The sequence below is a fragment of the Pteropus vampyrus genome, unplaced genomic scaffold (genome assembly GCF_000151845.1).
Source record: "Pteropus vampyrus isolate Shadow unplaced genomic scaffold, Pvam_2.0 Scaffold300, whole genome shotgun sequence".
NCBI classification, from domain to species: Eukaryota; Metazoa; Chordata; class Mammalia; order Chiroptera; family Pteropodidae; genus Pteropus; species Pteropus vampyrus.
In genome coordinates, this window is record NW_011889081.1 from 2,344,579 (window position 1) to 2,360,798 (window position 16,220).

General features: G+C 46.5%; 2 long non-coding RNA genes across 2 annotated transcripts; one reads left to right on the forward strand and one right to left on the reverse strand.

The window, feature by feature from the left end:
- Positions 1 to 10,017: 10,017 nt before the first annotated feature.
- Positions 10,018 to 12,685, reverse strand: LOC105303135. Its single transcript, XR_896902.2, has 4 exons — positions 12,515 to 12,685; positions 11,180 to 11,243; positions 10,415 to 10,534; positions 10,018 to 10,192 (listed from the first exon to the last, which is right to left on the reverse strand). It is a non-coding gene; the product is annotated as an uncharacterized LOC105303135 (long non-coding RNA).
- A 229-nt stretch (positions 12,686 to 12,914) lies between these two features.
- On the forward strand, positions 12,915 to 14,159 carry LOC111730055. The gene is made up of 2 exons (XR_002776543.1): positions 12,915 to 13,610; positions 13,833 to 14,159. It is a non-coding gene; the product is annotated as an uncharacterized LOC111730055 (long non-coding RNA).
- Positions 14,160 to 16,220: the final 2,061 nt, after the last annotated feature.

Genomic DNA, 16,220 nt, shown 5'->3' on the forward strand with positions numbered 1-16,220 from the left:
CCTCAGCTTCTTTGCCTGGGGCCCCCGCCTCGGTTCGGGCCGTCACCTCAAGCTAGGGTCACGGAGCAAGCATGCGCAGTAGTGCCACAGACGCCCATTCCTTGGGAACACTCCTCTTTTCCAGGTCTTCCCGGCGCGGCGCCTAAGTGGCGACCCGACCAATCGGCGCGCGGGGGCGGGGCGTCCGCGATTCTGAGGCCCGGATTCCATTCCCCGGCGGGGCTCTCCCAGCGCAAGCGGTGGGTTTAACTGGGGCCCCTGGGCGTCCACCAGAGTCTGACTCCGACTCCCCACGGAGGAATCCGAGGCATTTGTTTAAAGGTCTCGTTCGCCCGCAGTCTCTTCCCTGAGCGAGCGGAGGGAAGATCTCTCTTTCTACTCATTGAAGCCATTGGCCCAGCATTTTGACTGCGCAGCATCTTCGCGGTTGGTCTCTCCCTCGCCCATCAGTCCCGCCCTCGCCGTTGGTCCAGCCCTCGTCCGTTAGTCCAGCGATTGCCCATAGATCCAGTCCCTACTTACAGAGCACCAGTACTGAACCCTTCTTATTCTCCGACCATCCTGTGCGGTGGTCAGGGAGCTGCTAGGCCTTGGCGCAGCTCTCTTGGACACTTGGTAGGTCGCGGCCAGAATGGCCCCAGCATTATCTGAGCTGACGCCCGCTTTGCCCCTCAGGGGCCTTCCGCTCACCAGTCCTCCCCAGTCCGCAGGACCCATTTATCCACCTGCCCCACCTTTGCCCCGCGGAGCCCCGGGTCTTCTGGGTGCGCGTCCTCGGCGTTTGCAGAGTAAAGACACTGCTCTTCTGTAGGAACTCCATGTTTCTCCTGACACCCCACCCCTCCGCCTCCGTCTGGTCTCTCTAAAGCTGCTGCTGGAAGCGTCCCCTGGCTCCGGACAGGTGCAGGTCCAACTCCTATGGGGCCCGCCTGCCTGGACCTCCGGCATTTCTCACGTTTTCCTCTGCATCCTCTGTGTCCTTCAGTTCTCCCACGTCCTCCCACAGTTTCCTCCTCATGTCTAAATATCAACAGGGCTCGCACACACTTCCAGAAAGGCTCCCTGCTTCCTCCCGGCCCTTTCTCAGCAGATCTTCCTTACTACCTTAGGCTCCATGTGCTCGATTGTCCCCGAGTGTTTTCTCCTAAGGTCATGTCATTTCCTGGATATTCTCCAGTGTCGTTCAAAGGCCTTCATGAATGTATTTGCCATTATCTATTCATCATCCACCGACTACAGGTTGTTTCTAATTTTATTACGTTGTAAGTATCTTTGTACTTACATTTCTGACATCTCTGTTCTCTTTTAAAAAATTACTAAAAGTTTAAAGAAGGCGAATATTTTAAAGGCTTTTAAAACATGTTACCAAAGGAAATGCATAAGCTTGGGTTCAGATGCCTGGGCTCAAATCCCAGCTCTGGCATTTGCTAGCTGTATGACGAGCAATTACTTCCCCTCTCTTTTTTCATCTGGTAAATTGGAATAATAATAGCCCCCACCTACCAGAGGCATTGTGAAAATTCAGACTATTATCATGTGGATCTTGGGTTTTAACGTTATATTCCTCCGTCCAGCAGTTCTCAAACTTTTTGGCCTCAGAACCCTTTACACTCTAAATTATTAAGCAGCTCAAGAGCTTTTGGTTATGTGGGTCACATCTATCAGTATTTACCATTTTATAAATTTAAGTTGAGAATTTAAAATAGCAATAATAAGTTCACTGTATAACTATATCTTCAAACCAAAAAGCGAGTGAGAAGAGTAGCAGTGTTCTATATTTTTGAAAATCTCTTTAATAACTGGTTTACAACAGCTATATTCTCATATATGCCTCTGCCTTTGCTCCGTTGCAATATGTTGTTTTGGTTGAAGCGTGTGAAGAAAATCCAGCCCCACATAGATAAGTAATTGGAAAAGAAGTATTTTAATATCCTTTAATTGCGAATATTCTTCTTTTATACTACACCAACACTCAACTAGTGGTACTTGCAATGTGAAGTCTGAAATGACATCAGTGCTCTCTTTGTATTCTATTTCATTACAATCCATTGGTCTATTTGGACTTCGAAAGGATCTTGTACCCACATGTACTTTTGTAACATCATGCATTGGTCTTTTAGAAAATATTGGTTCATCGACTTATGCAGATCTTGAAAATGTTGATCCATTTTATTATACAATATAAAAATATAACATTAATATTGCCACCAATCTCATCACAAAAGTCTTACAATATTGGGAAGCTGTGAAGCTAAAGGTGGCAGATAAAAGTTTTCCAAATTTTTAGTTTTTGCTGGAAGGCTAGATAGAATTTTTATCATTGGCAACAAATCCTGCCAGTTGTTTTCCTTGCAGTAACACTTTGTTCATTTTTAAGAAAATGTTTGCCAATTACCAAAGTCTGAATAACTACAGTTTGGTTATTTTTTCAAGTAAAAATAGTGTTCCATGAAAAAAGCAGCTAGTTCATCTTGCAACTCAAATAATTGCACACACCCTTTTCCTTGAGTAAACAATGGTATGCAGTGGAAGCGCTTTATGAGTATGTCTCACTTCCCACTTCAACTAACAGAATATTAAAAAGATGTGTGTCAAAGGACAAATATTTAATAAAATTTATAATTCTTTTACTGCTCATCAAGGATTGTCTTAAGTGAGAGTTGTTTTTCCTTCTGCCAGTGTAGGGTGGTGAAGAATACAATGACAACGAGTGAATTTGGTGTCACTGCCTTTATTCATACTAAGAAAGAGCCACCATTGCTTTTGCACCATCAGTTCAGTCAACACAGTGAAAGAAGTAAACTGTTGTTTTCTCAGCATTACTATGAAAATAATCACAGACCTCCTGAAAGGTGTTTGAGAACCCCCAAGGGTCACCAGGCCACATTCTGAGAACTGCTGTGTTATCCATTTTTCTATTGGATTGTTGATCTTTTTCTTACCAATTTAAGAAGTATTTTTTATTAAACTCAGATTAATTCTAACATTCCACATATGATGGAAATAGCATTTGTATTTGTGGAGGGGCAGGGAAATAGGTATATGTGTTGGTAGAGTTGAATCTAATGGTATTTTCCAGTTCGAGTTTCCTCATTTTGAAAAAAAAATTGTTCTTAGCAAATTCTTCCCATACTGACTTGAATAAATACTTGATATTTTCTGTATTAGTTTTTCAGAGATGCCAAACAAGTACCACAAACAGGGGGACTTAAACAGTGGAAATGTATTGTCCTGTAGTGCTGGAGGCCAGAAGTCTGAGATCAAGGTGTCAACAGAGTTGGTTCCTTCTGAGGGCTCCATGCCTCTCTCGTTGGCTTATAGATGCATCACCTCGATCTCTGCTTTTATGGTCACATGGCATTCTCCCTCTGTGCATGTGTGTGCATGTGTCCAAAGTTCACCTTTTTATAAGGACACCTGTCCTATTGGATCAAGGTCTGCCCTAATGACCTCATCTTAACTTGATCATCTGCATAGATTTTGTTTCCAAGTAAGGTCCCATTCACAGGCACTGGGGAATCAAGACTTCATCTTTTGGGGGGAACACGATTAAACCCATAACATTTGCCTTTGCTTTTTTCTACTAGTTTGATGATATCTCATTTTCCATTTGTCTCATGTTTCGGAATTTATTTAACAAGTATCTATCCAGTAGGTACTCAGCACTATGAACTTAGGAACTTCAGCAAACAAAACAAAGATTACGCCCTCTAGGTGTTTACATTCCAGGGCAGTTGCGGAAACCTAATAAAATAGATATAATAAGTAGCTAAGTTGTATAGTTTGTTTAAAGGTAAGTGCTGAGAGAACTTTTTATATGATGGAAACGTTCCTCATCTTGATTGGTGTGGCGGTTACATATGGCAAAACACATCCATCAAAATGTACACTTCAAAAGGGCAAATTTTATTCTATGTGAAATACATTTCAAGAAAGTTGATTTTGTGAAAAGTGTTATTAAAAAAAAAAAGGAAACAGGAAAGGAAATTGAATGGGAGCCTGCAATTAATATTGCAATTTACATCGGAAGTTGGGGTGGAGTAAGGCTCTCACATCCTCCGGGTAGCGGGCCATCTGCCGGTCAATCGCTCCCCACCCTCCACCACTACAGAGGGCACCTTAGAGCCGGTGCGCAGCCCTCAAACGTCCTGGGTCTGCGGAGCAGGACAGACTGAGTCAGAACCGCACTCCTGGCGGCTTTCAGCGCGCGGTTATTGGGGAGGAGCCAAGGCCGCCACTGTGTCCGCTCTCGCCCCCTCCCGGCTGCCAGGAGCATCAACAGAACTTCAGTCACAAAGTCTCCGCTGGAGGGAGATGTGAGTGAGACTACGACATGCAATCCACCTTCACCAGGAAAAACACAAAGGTCGCATGCACAAGGGTAAAACTTTGTTTTGTTTGCCTGCTCCTCACCGTCCCCCGCTCCCGCCCCCGTTTCCGAATAATCAAACCTCCTGTTTATCGTTCGACTTCGTTGTTTCATCGCAATTTCACTCGGCCTATCCTGAGGTGACAGATTTAGCCACAGGGCCTTTGGAATTATTTATAACAGCGAAACAAATATAAAAGGACTCAAATAGCTATCAAATGATAAACAAATGTGGTCTATCTCTACAATGCAATATTATTCAGCCCTAATAAGGAACAAAGTACAGATACACGCTACATGAGTAAACCGAGTTCATATAACATGCTGGATGGAAGAAGTTAGACACAAAAAGACCACGTTTTATCTAAGTGCACTTATTTGAAATGTCCAGATTAGTCAAATCCATAGAGATAGAAAGAAAGTTAGTGGTTGCCAGGGGCCAGGGAGTCTGGAGATAAAGGGAGAGTGATTGTTGATGGGTGCAAGATTTCTGTTTGGGGTGATGAAAATATTCTGAAATTAGATAATGATAATGGTTGCACAACCTTGTAAGTATATTAAGAGCCACAGAACTGTACACTCTAAAATAATGAATTTTGTAGCATGTGAATTAAATCTCAGTTAAAGAAAATGAAGGATCAAGTGACAGGTGTATTAGAATTGCTCCATCATAAATTGTATATCCATAATTTTGTTTTAAATACCCAAAGCAAAACTAAAATATCTTTTGTTCCTTGATTCTAGACATGCATTTTCTGCGTATTTTCATAACCTCTTTCACACTAAAATTGCTAATTGTTTAAATAATACTTGTAAAGATCACTGAGATATATTTTCTGTTGATCCTGACCTCACTGGATTCAGGCTCCACTGTGTGCTCATTTTTCAATCAGATGGTGTAAGTGTTGAAAAGTTGTGACCTTTGCATAGGTGAAGAAGGAATGCGCACTCCAGTGGGTGTGCCGTCAGAATCAGGTTACAAATATGCCTTTATTTCAGGCATATATATCCACACGAGGTGGTTCTCATTCCTAAAGTATTCAGTTTCAGCCCTGGGTTAAAAATAGCTTGAATCTTTTTTTTTAATAGCTTGAAATTGAAGCCAAACTATTGTTGATGTGCAAGCTGGCAGATGAGGCCACACATCATCCAATTCTCTGGTTCATATTTTTAAAATAAAGTAGGACTGATGAAAATTTGGATCATATATACATTTTAAATTACTAATGGCTAAAAAATATTCTAGTTGGTTGTCACTGACTGGAGGAGACTAAGGAGCCATGACAAATAAATACAATTGAGATCTTAGATTAGATCCTGAGCCAGAAGAAGACATTAGAAAAATCTGGTGAGATTTGAACAAGTTTGGGATTTTAGGAGTGTAGTTAATGAGATTGTATTAATGTTCATTTCTATGATGAGTTATTACAGTTATATAAGATGGTAACAGGGAAAGCTGGATGAAGAATATATTGGAAATCTCTATATTTTTTAGGCAACTTTTCTGTAAATTTAAAATTATTTCAAAATAAAAAGTTTTAAAAATTCTAGTTTGTGGTTAGAAAGAGATTTCTTTTCTATACTTTGTCAGATAAATATACACATTTATAGTATGATCTCCCTTGTGTATAAGAAAATGTACAATTGTATACATTTCCAAATGTATCTCAAGGAGATACATTTAAGTCCTAACCCCCAGTAGCTGTGAATGTGATCTTATTTGGAAACAGGGTCTTTGCAGATATAATTAGTTAAGGATCTCAAGATGAAATCATCATGGATTGAGGGTGGGCCCTCAATCCAATGACAGTTGTCTTTATAAGGAAGGAAAGAGAGATGGGGATTCAGACACACAGAGAGACAGAGAAGAGGCCATATGATGATAGAGGCAGAGATTGGAGTAACATGTAAGCTAAGGAAATCCAGGAGCCACCAAAAGCTGGAAGAAGCAGGGAAAGATCCTCCCCTAGATAGAGGCTACTGGGGGAGAGACACCTTGATTTGGGACTGCAGAACTGAGAGAATTTAAAATTCTGTTGTTTTGAACCACACAGTTGTGGTGATTTCTTACAACAGCCCCAGGGGACTAATATACTTATTTGCATTGTCTTTGTACTAAAAACATCTGGAGGGACAAGGTCCAGTCCATAAGAAGTGAGGACTATAACTGGGGGTAATGAGATAGATTGTGCTTTTACTTTACAGTTTACTTTGTAATTTTCTCTTCTGTGTAAAATGGTTACAGGATCTACTTTTTTGGCAAAAGGATGATTTCATCTATTAAACTGCTAAGACCTACACACACAAAATTAAAGGGAGTCTTTTTGCTATTTTAACTATATTTAAGTGTATGATTCAGTGGCACTAATTACATTCACAGTGTTGTTCAGTTATCTCCAATGTCTCTTTCCAAAACTTTTCACCACCCCAAACAGAAACTCTACCAAATAAGCAATCATTCTCATTCCTCCCTCCCCTCAGCCATAGAACTGCAAGATAATAAATTTCTATTGTCTTTCCTAATTTGTTATGGCAGCAATAGGTAGCTAATTTAACCTCATTGATTCATCCATTGATTCATTCATTCCTAATATTTATGAAACACTTGCCTTGGGAATAAACATAAATCCCTGCCCTCCTGGACAGTGAGATAGTGCCTCTGTAGTGTGATGGTGACAAGGTTGGGAGGGTCAAGTTGTGAGGGAAGTCAGGGAAGGGTACAAGCAGTACTGATTTGTTATTCTCTGCTGATTCATTATTCTATACTAAAGCAGATGTAGGATCTCATTACATTTCCCCAACAGCCCATGAGAGAGCTGGGTTGTGATTCTCACTATACAGACAGGCCCAGGGAGGTAAAGTAACTTGCCCAAGGTCACACAGTAAGTTACAGAACTGGAATTTGAACTGGTGCTGTAATGCCTCCCTATGGCTGCCAGGCACCTACCTGCTTGTTTCTGCCCAGCCTGAGCAGTGGATGGCCAGGTGCCACCACAGAGCTCTCATAGTTGTGGTCCCATAGCTATGTTTATGTAGATTCTTCTGTGGCCCTTGGGTGCCCAGCAGGCCTAGAGTTGCCATGACTGATAATTTGTCGTGGATTCACCTCTGGGAGTGGAGCAAAGAGGGTCATTAGGGGAGCTGGCAGGGCAGTGCCTGAGAGGCGGTGGGGAGAGGGGTGAGAGGTAAGGGACCTGGGCAGGTTGACCATTCTCACAGGTGCTCAGGTAGTATGCCCATCTTGGAGCGATGTCCCCAGGCTCAGAGTCAGTCTTTGCTTAGGCAGAACCAGCCCCTCAGCTTCTTTAGGGCCCCCGAGGGATGTGAGCTGTGAAGTAGCATCATCAGCAAACAGTGATAGAAAGATAAGTTCAAGGAGATATATGCTACAGAGGCAGCTGGATGTTTAGTCTTTGTCCTCCAGGAACACCCATCCTTGTCTCTCAGGCCTAGGTCTCCTCTTGTCTTCAGCCAAGCCTTGGTCTCTATCTCTTCTCTCTTCCCCTACCCACCACAGGGCCCCATGTCCCCTTTTGGCTGCAGACTCCACTTCATGTCCCTTTCCTTAGTTGACCCTGGCCTAATCTTAAGCAGTTTTTATATTTTTGCTTTGTACTTTGAATGCAATTCTTCCTTTTCAGGATTGCTGCTGGGAGAGTTGAATGTTCTAGAATATCACATAGCACAGCTGTTGGGGCCAGAACCTAGAGGTGACTTGGAAGCCCTGTGTCCAGAATTTTGGACCCTGGTAGATCCCCCTGGTCCCTGTGAGCCCCTGCTACATGCTCAGGCCTAACCTGGCCCCTGGGAGGACAGCAGCAGGCCAGGGGAAGGGACTCCGGACATCTAGATGCTAGGTTCGCTATTGGCTGTTATGACTGGGATGGGGTGGCAATATGGGAAGGGAAAGTAGCTAGACCATATGATAAGAGAATGCTGCCCCCAATCCTTGCAAACACTGTCCCAGGAAAGCAGACCACAGCCTATGCAGCAATGGCCCAGTTGGTCAGGACTCCGCCAGTAACCATAGCTTCTCTATTTTTTTGCCCCTGCTTCCAATTCAGGACCAACAGAGAAATTCCAAAGGGCTCCCCAAACCAATCACATAGAATGCACACTCACTTCTAGTCAGCCTTTCAGCCTCCAATCAGGGCAGACCCAAGCCAGCCCTGTTTTTCCACTGTGAAATTTTCTCACTCCTCTGGATCCAAGTGACATGGCTGACCCTTTCGCTATAGCCCATCTGGGCAGAGGGGACAGAACTGTGGAGAGTACCAACCTGGGGCTGGAGCCCCACCTGGCAGGCGCAGAGAGCTAGAAACCGCTGGATTAGCTGTGTCAGCATGTGGAAGGGCAGGTTTTATCCTGAGGACAGTGTGTTGGCGGGGGAGGGGAGGTGTCATTGGACTGAAAATGATGAAAGCTGTGACAACTGGAAAAGAGATCACCATGTAAAGGTGATGGTGGCCTTGACCATGCTGGAGGTCCCACCTCCCCCTTTCAGGACAAGGGCACTAGGAAGGGGAAACCTCAGGGATCCCATCTAGTCGTTATGCTAGTGGCTGTTTTTCCAGGCTGAGGGGGCCAGAGCTATGGGGTCCTATGACATAATAAGAAATATACATTTGGTTTCTGCTTGTGGTTGTTAACACAGAGCTCCTAAAATTCCTGTAATTTTCTGAGTGATAGGGGTGCTAGGAGCAGCTTTTGTTCTAATACTTTGTCTTTGGCCCCAGATGCTGACACAGTTTTTAATTGTCTTGGAATTTCTCAAGTGGTAGGAGTATCTTTTGTTCTAACGTGGCAACGCTGGGCCAGCTCCTGAATGGAGGCTGGTCACCAGAAAAACCGATTGGAACTTTCAACTCTATCCTCCAGGGAGAGGAGAGGGGCTAGAGATTAAGTTAATGATTGATAGAGCTCATGTGACAAATCCTCCATAAAAATTCTTGAACGCATTCCCGTTGGTGAGCGTACCTGGAAAGGGCATGGAAGCTCCTTGCCCCTTCCCCCATACCTTGCCCTATGCATCTCTTCCATTTGGTTGTTTCTGAGTAGTATTCTTTATAGTAAACTGGTGATCTAGTAAGTGAACTATTTTCCTGGGTTCTGTGAGCCCTTCCAGCAAACTACTGAACCCAAGGAGGGGTTGTGGGAACCTCTGATCTGTAGCCAAGTTGGACAGAAGCTTATGGGTAACCTGGGACCCACTACCTGTGATTGGTGTCTGAAATGAGGGCAGTCTTGTGGGATTGAGCTCTTAACCTGTGGAGTCTGTGGTAACTCCTGTTAGTGTTAGAATTGAGTTAAATCAGAGGAAACCAAATCGTTGTCCACAGAGAACTGGAGAATTGCTTGGTGTGGAAAATGCCACACATCTGGTGTCGGAAGTGTTGGTGTGTGATTGCAAGTGTTGCAGAAGAGAACCATTTTCTCTTTTTAGGCCTGGAGGAGGGTCCAGAAGAGCCACTCTGAGTCTGAGAGATGGACCAGGCCAAGCAGCCCTGGGGAAGAGCTGGGTGGGGGCTGGTTGGGGGTGGGGAGGTCCCAAGGCTGAAGGCACTGGCACTGGGTCTCAAAGGACCCAGAATCCTAGGATTCAGAGCCTGGTTATTGAAGAATTAGGCACACATTATGCACTCAATAAATGTGTATTCAATTAATTTTTATTTTGCCCAAAAGTTGACTTTGTTCACAAAATGTGAACGCCGTGTGGCATGTTGCTTCACAACATTCTCTAGGAAGGTGGAGCCTCCCCTGTCTGCTAAAAGGACTGGAGAGGATTTCTATCAATCCATTTTACCATGCTTTGTTCTTTTCCCTCTGCAAGAGAAGAGGGGCAGGGTCAGGCAGTGTCCAGAGCAGACATGACGATGACAGGAGGGTATGGGTGGCTGGTTGGGAGGGGCTGCCAGGCCTCCAGGCCAGTGGAGGACCCCACTATCTTCTCCAACCATTCCCAGACCTCCCTCTTACTCATGCATCTATCCCCCATCCCCGGCCAGCTCAGACCTCCCCAGGTACTAATCCCAGGTCTGCTCTGACCTTATTCGAGGAGTATAAGGTGATCCCTGAGATGGCAACGATACCAATGCCCAAGACCACAGCAGCAGGCCACACTGCAGACCCTGTGGCCAGTAATGTCAGAGAAAATTTGGCCGCTGTCTATACAGAAGAAAAATGGGGCAGGGTGACCTCAGTGATTCCAGGCTTACACCACAGGATAATGGGGGTGGGGACGGGGCAGGAAGCAGAACAAATACAGGGACACTAGAGATGAGCTTAGTGGGAAGAATGGGCCCCAAGGCAGATGCTGGCCCCGCTCCAGCCTCAGGGTAGTCCCTTGGCTACTCTAGGCCCTGCCTCTTCACAGGTCATGGGCACCTTCCACCCCCTGGGCTGGCAGGAGAAAGCAGATGGACATGTGGAGGCACCTGGAGCAGGATTGGCCAGTGGAAGTGTTCACGCAGTGAGCCGGCCATGCTGCAGAGGGGCCTCCAGGCTCTGAGGGATGGGGTCTCTCTGAGTCCCCCAGCATGGCTCTGGCCAGGTCTCGGACCCTCAGTATGGGGTGGAGGCTGAGGAGTCCCTTGGGTCCCCGGAGAACTCCTGGCCTATATCTTGCGATGTCTTGGGATTTCAGCTTGAGGGAAGCAGTGGGCCCCCTTCATAGGCCTCTGAGGCCGTTAGCCATGCTGGGTGTACCCTGTCAATGGGGGGAAATGACCAGGGTCCTGTTCTTATCCCAGTAGCTGGTGACTAGACATGGTCAGGCCTGGCTAATTGCAAGGGGGACAGATCTTGACTTACCGCGGTGAAAAGGAACACAGACGCTGTTTTTTCCACCATCTTCTCAAGGAATCAGAACTCAACCCTGTGGAGAAAACATCCCAAATCATCTTCCTTCAAACTCCAATTCCCCTGGGGCCTCTGGGATCTGCTCTCCAAAGGCTGAGACCAGGTCTCAGTCTCACAGGGACCCTGCCTGGTGGGGTCACCTGGACAAGAGACCTGAGTGTTGAATCCCCTGAAACCTGCAGGGTTGCCTGATCCCATTCTCTGGGAGTCTGTAGAGATCTCAGGACCCCACTCTGCCTGCGGCTTAGGATTTGCCTGGAGAAAGAGCTCGCCGTTCCCTCAGGTCTCTGGGCTGAGGGCCCATTGACTCCAGGCTCCCTAGCCCTGCGAGGCTACCTTCCCCAGCTCCTTGCCCACAGGGCCCCTTGCTGCTCTCAGGCCTGAAAACACCAGGGACCCTCACAGAGGGTCCTTGCTCTGCCTGGCCTGGAGGGAAGATGACAGAAGATGGATACGGTTCAGAGGAGGGAGATCAGTCTGACCCACTTCATCCTGCTCGGCCAGTGGCTGTCCAGCTCCTGTCTTTGCCTCTTTTAGAATACAGCTGTGGCTAGACTCTTCCCAGGGTCCCTTTGGGCCCATGGATGGAGACCACTTCCCATGGGGTCAGCCCTCATGTCTTCCTGTCCTCTAACCTACCTTGGGAAACTGTCCTGAGGGAGCTCCAGCCCAGCCCTCTCCCCTTTGCCCCCTCCTTCTGCCCATCCTCCTCAGCCCCCTCCAGCTGCCCCCCCCCATACCTTGCATCCCCAAGCTTGACCCCTCTCCTCTGCTCCCTGGGTCATATGGGTACACTCACCAGCAGGCCCCTGCCTCCACTTCCCTGTCCACCAGGCTATTTCATTTGGCTGCTCAGAATCCTGACATCCCACCCACCTACTCATCCAACTCACTGCTCCTAATAGGATCTTTGGGTCCCGAGAACCTGCTGTGGGACAAGCCTGGGGAGAACCTAAGGGGGATGGTCCTCTAGCAGGTGACAGTGGGGTGAGGAGATTGGGCCACCAAAGGATTTCTGGGTGCAGAGAAAGGAGTAACTGGGGCCCTCAACCCACTGACACTTCCTGCCTAATTCCCCCATCCCTCAGCCAATTCAAAGACACACATTTCAAGGCCAGAATGTCCTGGCTGACCCTGGCCCTCACCCTTTGTCTCCTGTTGCCCTTCTAGAAGGAAGGTCTGATTTTTGTATGCGAATCATTTCTCTATTCCACCTAGGCCCTCCTTGGCTGAGGACCCCATTCTATAAGGCTAAGCCAGCTGTGCCTGCTGTCCCAGATCACAAACCTGTTACAACCCCGTATCTTGATGGAGCAGCCCTCCCACCTTGGCCTTCTGCTAGTCACCTTGGAAAGGAGGCCAATCTCTCTCCTCGAGGCTTTCTTAGACTCTGGCTGTCCCAGATTCGGGAATAGACTTAAAGAGTTTGTTTCTTTGCTCCTCCCAGACCCCGCCCCCACGAATGACTTCTTAGAAAAGAAGTAGTTTCACTGAAATCACGTGACATTTTCCTGACGTTATTATGGTTGTTTCATTTTCACTTTCTTGGAGGGCAAAGTAAGTTTTGTGAGACAGCTAAGGACAATGGGATGAGGGAGAGAAGGAGAGAAATAGTGTGTGAGTCGGCTTCCCACATGGCTTGTAGAGAAAGAACATAGGTGAAGCCCCAGATAGCAGGGGCAGTGCCAGGGGGCAGCAGGAAGTGGGGCTGAAGACCCTGTAATTCTAAACCATCTGTGTAAACACAGCTTCAGGTCCAGCCCCTGTGTTCAGTCCCCGCCCCATAGTCTGCAGTCCCTTCCCTGTACGCATAATCCTTTGAACTAACATTTTTTGGCAGGAGACTCTTCTCCTGGAGGCTCACAGCTGGAGGCTTCAGTCCTGGGAGACTTCCTGGGGCAGGTGACACTTGAGCCTGAGAAGGCAGTGACCAAGGAGCAGTCTGGAGAAAGGCCAACAGGAGGGGGCCTGAAGGCTCCTGGGAACAGGTCTGGCAGGGGAGGGTCAGGAGGGGCCAGGGTTCCTGATACATACAAAATGCCACTCAACCTCACCACCTGTCACCTGTACATTCAGGTTTCAGGGGATTCAACACTCAGGTCTCTTGTCCAGGTGACCCTACCAGGCAGGGTCCCTGTGAGGTTGAGCTCATCTCTAGTGTCCCTGTATTTGTTCTGCTTCCTGCCCCGTCCCCACCCCCATCATCCTGTGGTGTAAGCCTGGAATCACTGAGGTCACCCTGCCCCATTTTTCTTCTGTATAGACAGCGGCCAAATTTTCTCTGAAATTACTGGCCACAGGGTCTGCAGTGTGGCCTGCTGCTGTGGTCTTGGGCATGGGTATCGTTGCCATCTCAGGGATCACCTTATACTCCTCGAATAAGGTCAGAGCAGACCTGGGATTAGTACCTGGGGAGGTCTGAGCTGGCCGGGGATGGGGGATAGATGCATGAGTAAGAGGGAGGTCTGGGAATGGTTGGAGAAGATAGTGGGGCCCTCCACTGGCCTGGAGGCCTGGCAGCCCCTCCCAACCAGCCACCCATACCCTCCTGTCATCGTCATGTCTGCTCTGGACACTGCCTGACCCTGCCCCTCTTCTCTTGCAGAGGGAAATGAACTGAGAATGGTAAATTGGATTGACAGAAATCCTCCCCATTGCAGCTCCGGAGGCATCTACAGGGCTGAAGGGTCCAGCTGTTTGGGAGAGTGCCACTTCATATTTTATAATTTTATAATTTTTTAAGTTATGAGACTTTGGTTGATTGACCTTTTACTTTTCAGCAGCCTCCTCCTCCCCTGCCAGTATTTTTAAATAAAAAGTGCCAAGCTTGGCAGACATAATTCATCTGAAACAAAACTTCAACTGCTAACCTCTCCAGAGACTAAGTAAATAATCCTAAGAAAATAAAGATAGTGCTTTAAAAGCTTTAAAAGCCCTTAAATTACAGAGAGCATCCATCCTGAGAAGGAAGGAGTTGGGAAGACAGTGCCAACCTGGGCCAGGGCTGCACAAAAGTCACTGAGTGTGGCAAAGGAAACAATGCCCACAAAGGCACAGACTGGAGACAGTCCCTGTTGCTTAGGAGAAGGCCTTCCCTTATTGGGCTCCTTCCTGGGCACAGGAACAGAGGCATCCTCCAGGAGCTCTATCCGAGGTGTCTTTGGGGGCAAATGCTCTGCTTGCCAGGAACTCTGCCCCACCTGTGCTGAGGCTGCCTGGTCCTGGGCAGGCCACCGAGGCCACAGAGGCCTGGCCAGGACTGTGCTTACAGGCCTGTGGGTGGGGGCAGACTGGGGCTAGGCCTCCAGATAAAAAGGTGACATTGAAAACCTTCACAGGCAGCCAAGGGCACTACATTATCAGCCCTGGGAGCTGCCCTTCTACTGGAGTCTGGTCTTCTTCTAGGGGGTGGTGGGATCCTTTTCCAGATACCCCTTCTCCCCTTACAGTTCCCCTAGCTGGCTGCTTCCATGATTGGTAATTGCCTTTTTATTTTTATTTTTTTCTGGTCTGTCTTACCTCACTGGAATGGCAGCTCCAGGATTCCCAGGTCCAGGAATCAAAGGGTGGAAATGAGAGCAGCTGCACTTACCCCTACCCCAGGGGTCACCAGTACTAGTTCAGCTTCGCAGGCTCTGCTGGTCCAGAGGCTTCAGTTCCAGAGGAGGAGTGCTTCCACTGGGGCCCTGCGACAAGGCCACAGAACCCAAGGTTGAAGGCAGAGGCCAGGCCTGTATTTTTAAAAAACAAACAATGGCAGGTGTGCACTTGTATACTGAGAGTGGAATGAAAAGTGACAACAAAAAGGCCGTTTTCTAGGAGACCCAGTTAAGGAGTTTTAGATTTTGAAAGATCTTGAAGGCATTTGGAAGAGTTTTAAACATTTAGGAGGTTCCATTTTAGAAATATTACTCTAATGAGATAGACACAAATGTTAACAGTGGTTGTCTCTGGGAGATAGAATTGCCTGTGTACATTTTTTAAACCATTTTTTCCTTTTCTGTCCACTTATCTGCATTTTCTCATGTTTTCCACCATGGACATGGCTTACCTGAATGTATTAGTCTCCTGGGACTGCCATAACAAAGGACCGCAAACTGGGTGACTTAAAACAACAGGAATTTATTCTCTCATAGTTCTGGAGGCCTGTAGTCCAAAATCAAGGTGTCTCAGGTCCATGCTCCCTCCCGAGGCTTGAGGAGAGGATCCTTCCTGCCTCTTCAAGTTTCTGGTAGCTCCTGGTGCTCCTTGGCTTGTGGCCAAATCACTTGTCTCTGCCTCCATCTTCACATGGTCTTCTTCCCTGTGCGTTTCCGTGTCTCCTCTTCTTTTAAAAAAATTTTTAATTAGTTTCAAGTATACAGTACATTGGTTAGACATCTATATAGTTGGAAAAATGATCCCCCCAGTTGCTCCCACCCTCCCTTGACCCTCCACCTAGCCAACATATTAATGCTAATTGCATTCCCTATGCCGTGCTACCCATCCCCATAACCATTCATCAGCTACTAATTTGTACTTCTTTAATCCTTCGCCCCATTCTCCCAGCCCTCCAAACCCCTCTCCCCTTTGTCCGTTACCAAATTGTCCACTATATTTGTATCTGTTTTTGATTAATTTGTTCTTTTTATTCCTTAGATTCCACATATAAGTGAAATCATATGATGTTTATCTTTCTCTGTCTGACTTAAATACCTTCTAGGTCCATCAAAGCAATATTTTTTTCCATCCCCTTCCTTTTCATATGTAGGGGTCTTGTTTTTTCATCCTTTCAGCCATTCTATCTTTGGGTTGGAGCACTTAATTCTTTTCCACTTAAGGTACTTATTGGTAGGAATGTAGTTTTTACCATCTTTATTCCTGTTTTTGATACATGTTTTTTCTTCTTAAAGAAGTCCTTCCAACATTTCCTGTAATACTGGCTTAGTGGTGATAAATTCCTTTAGCTTATTTTTGTCTGGGAAGCTCTTTATCTGTTCTTCCACTCTAAATG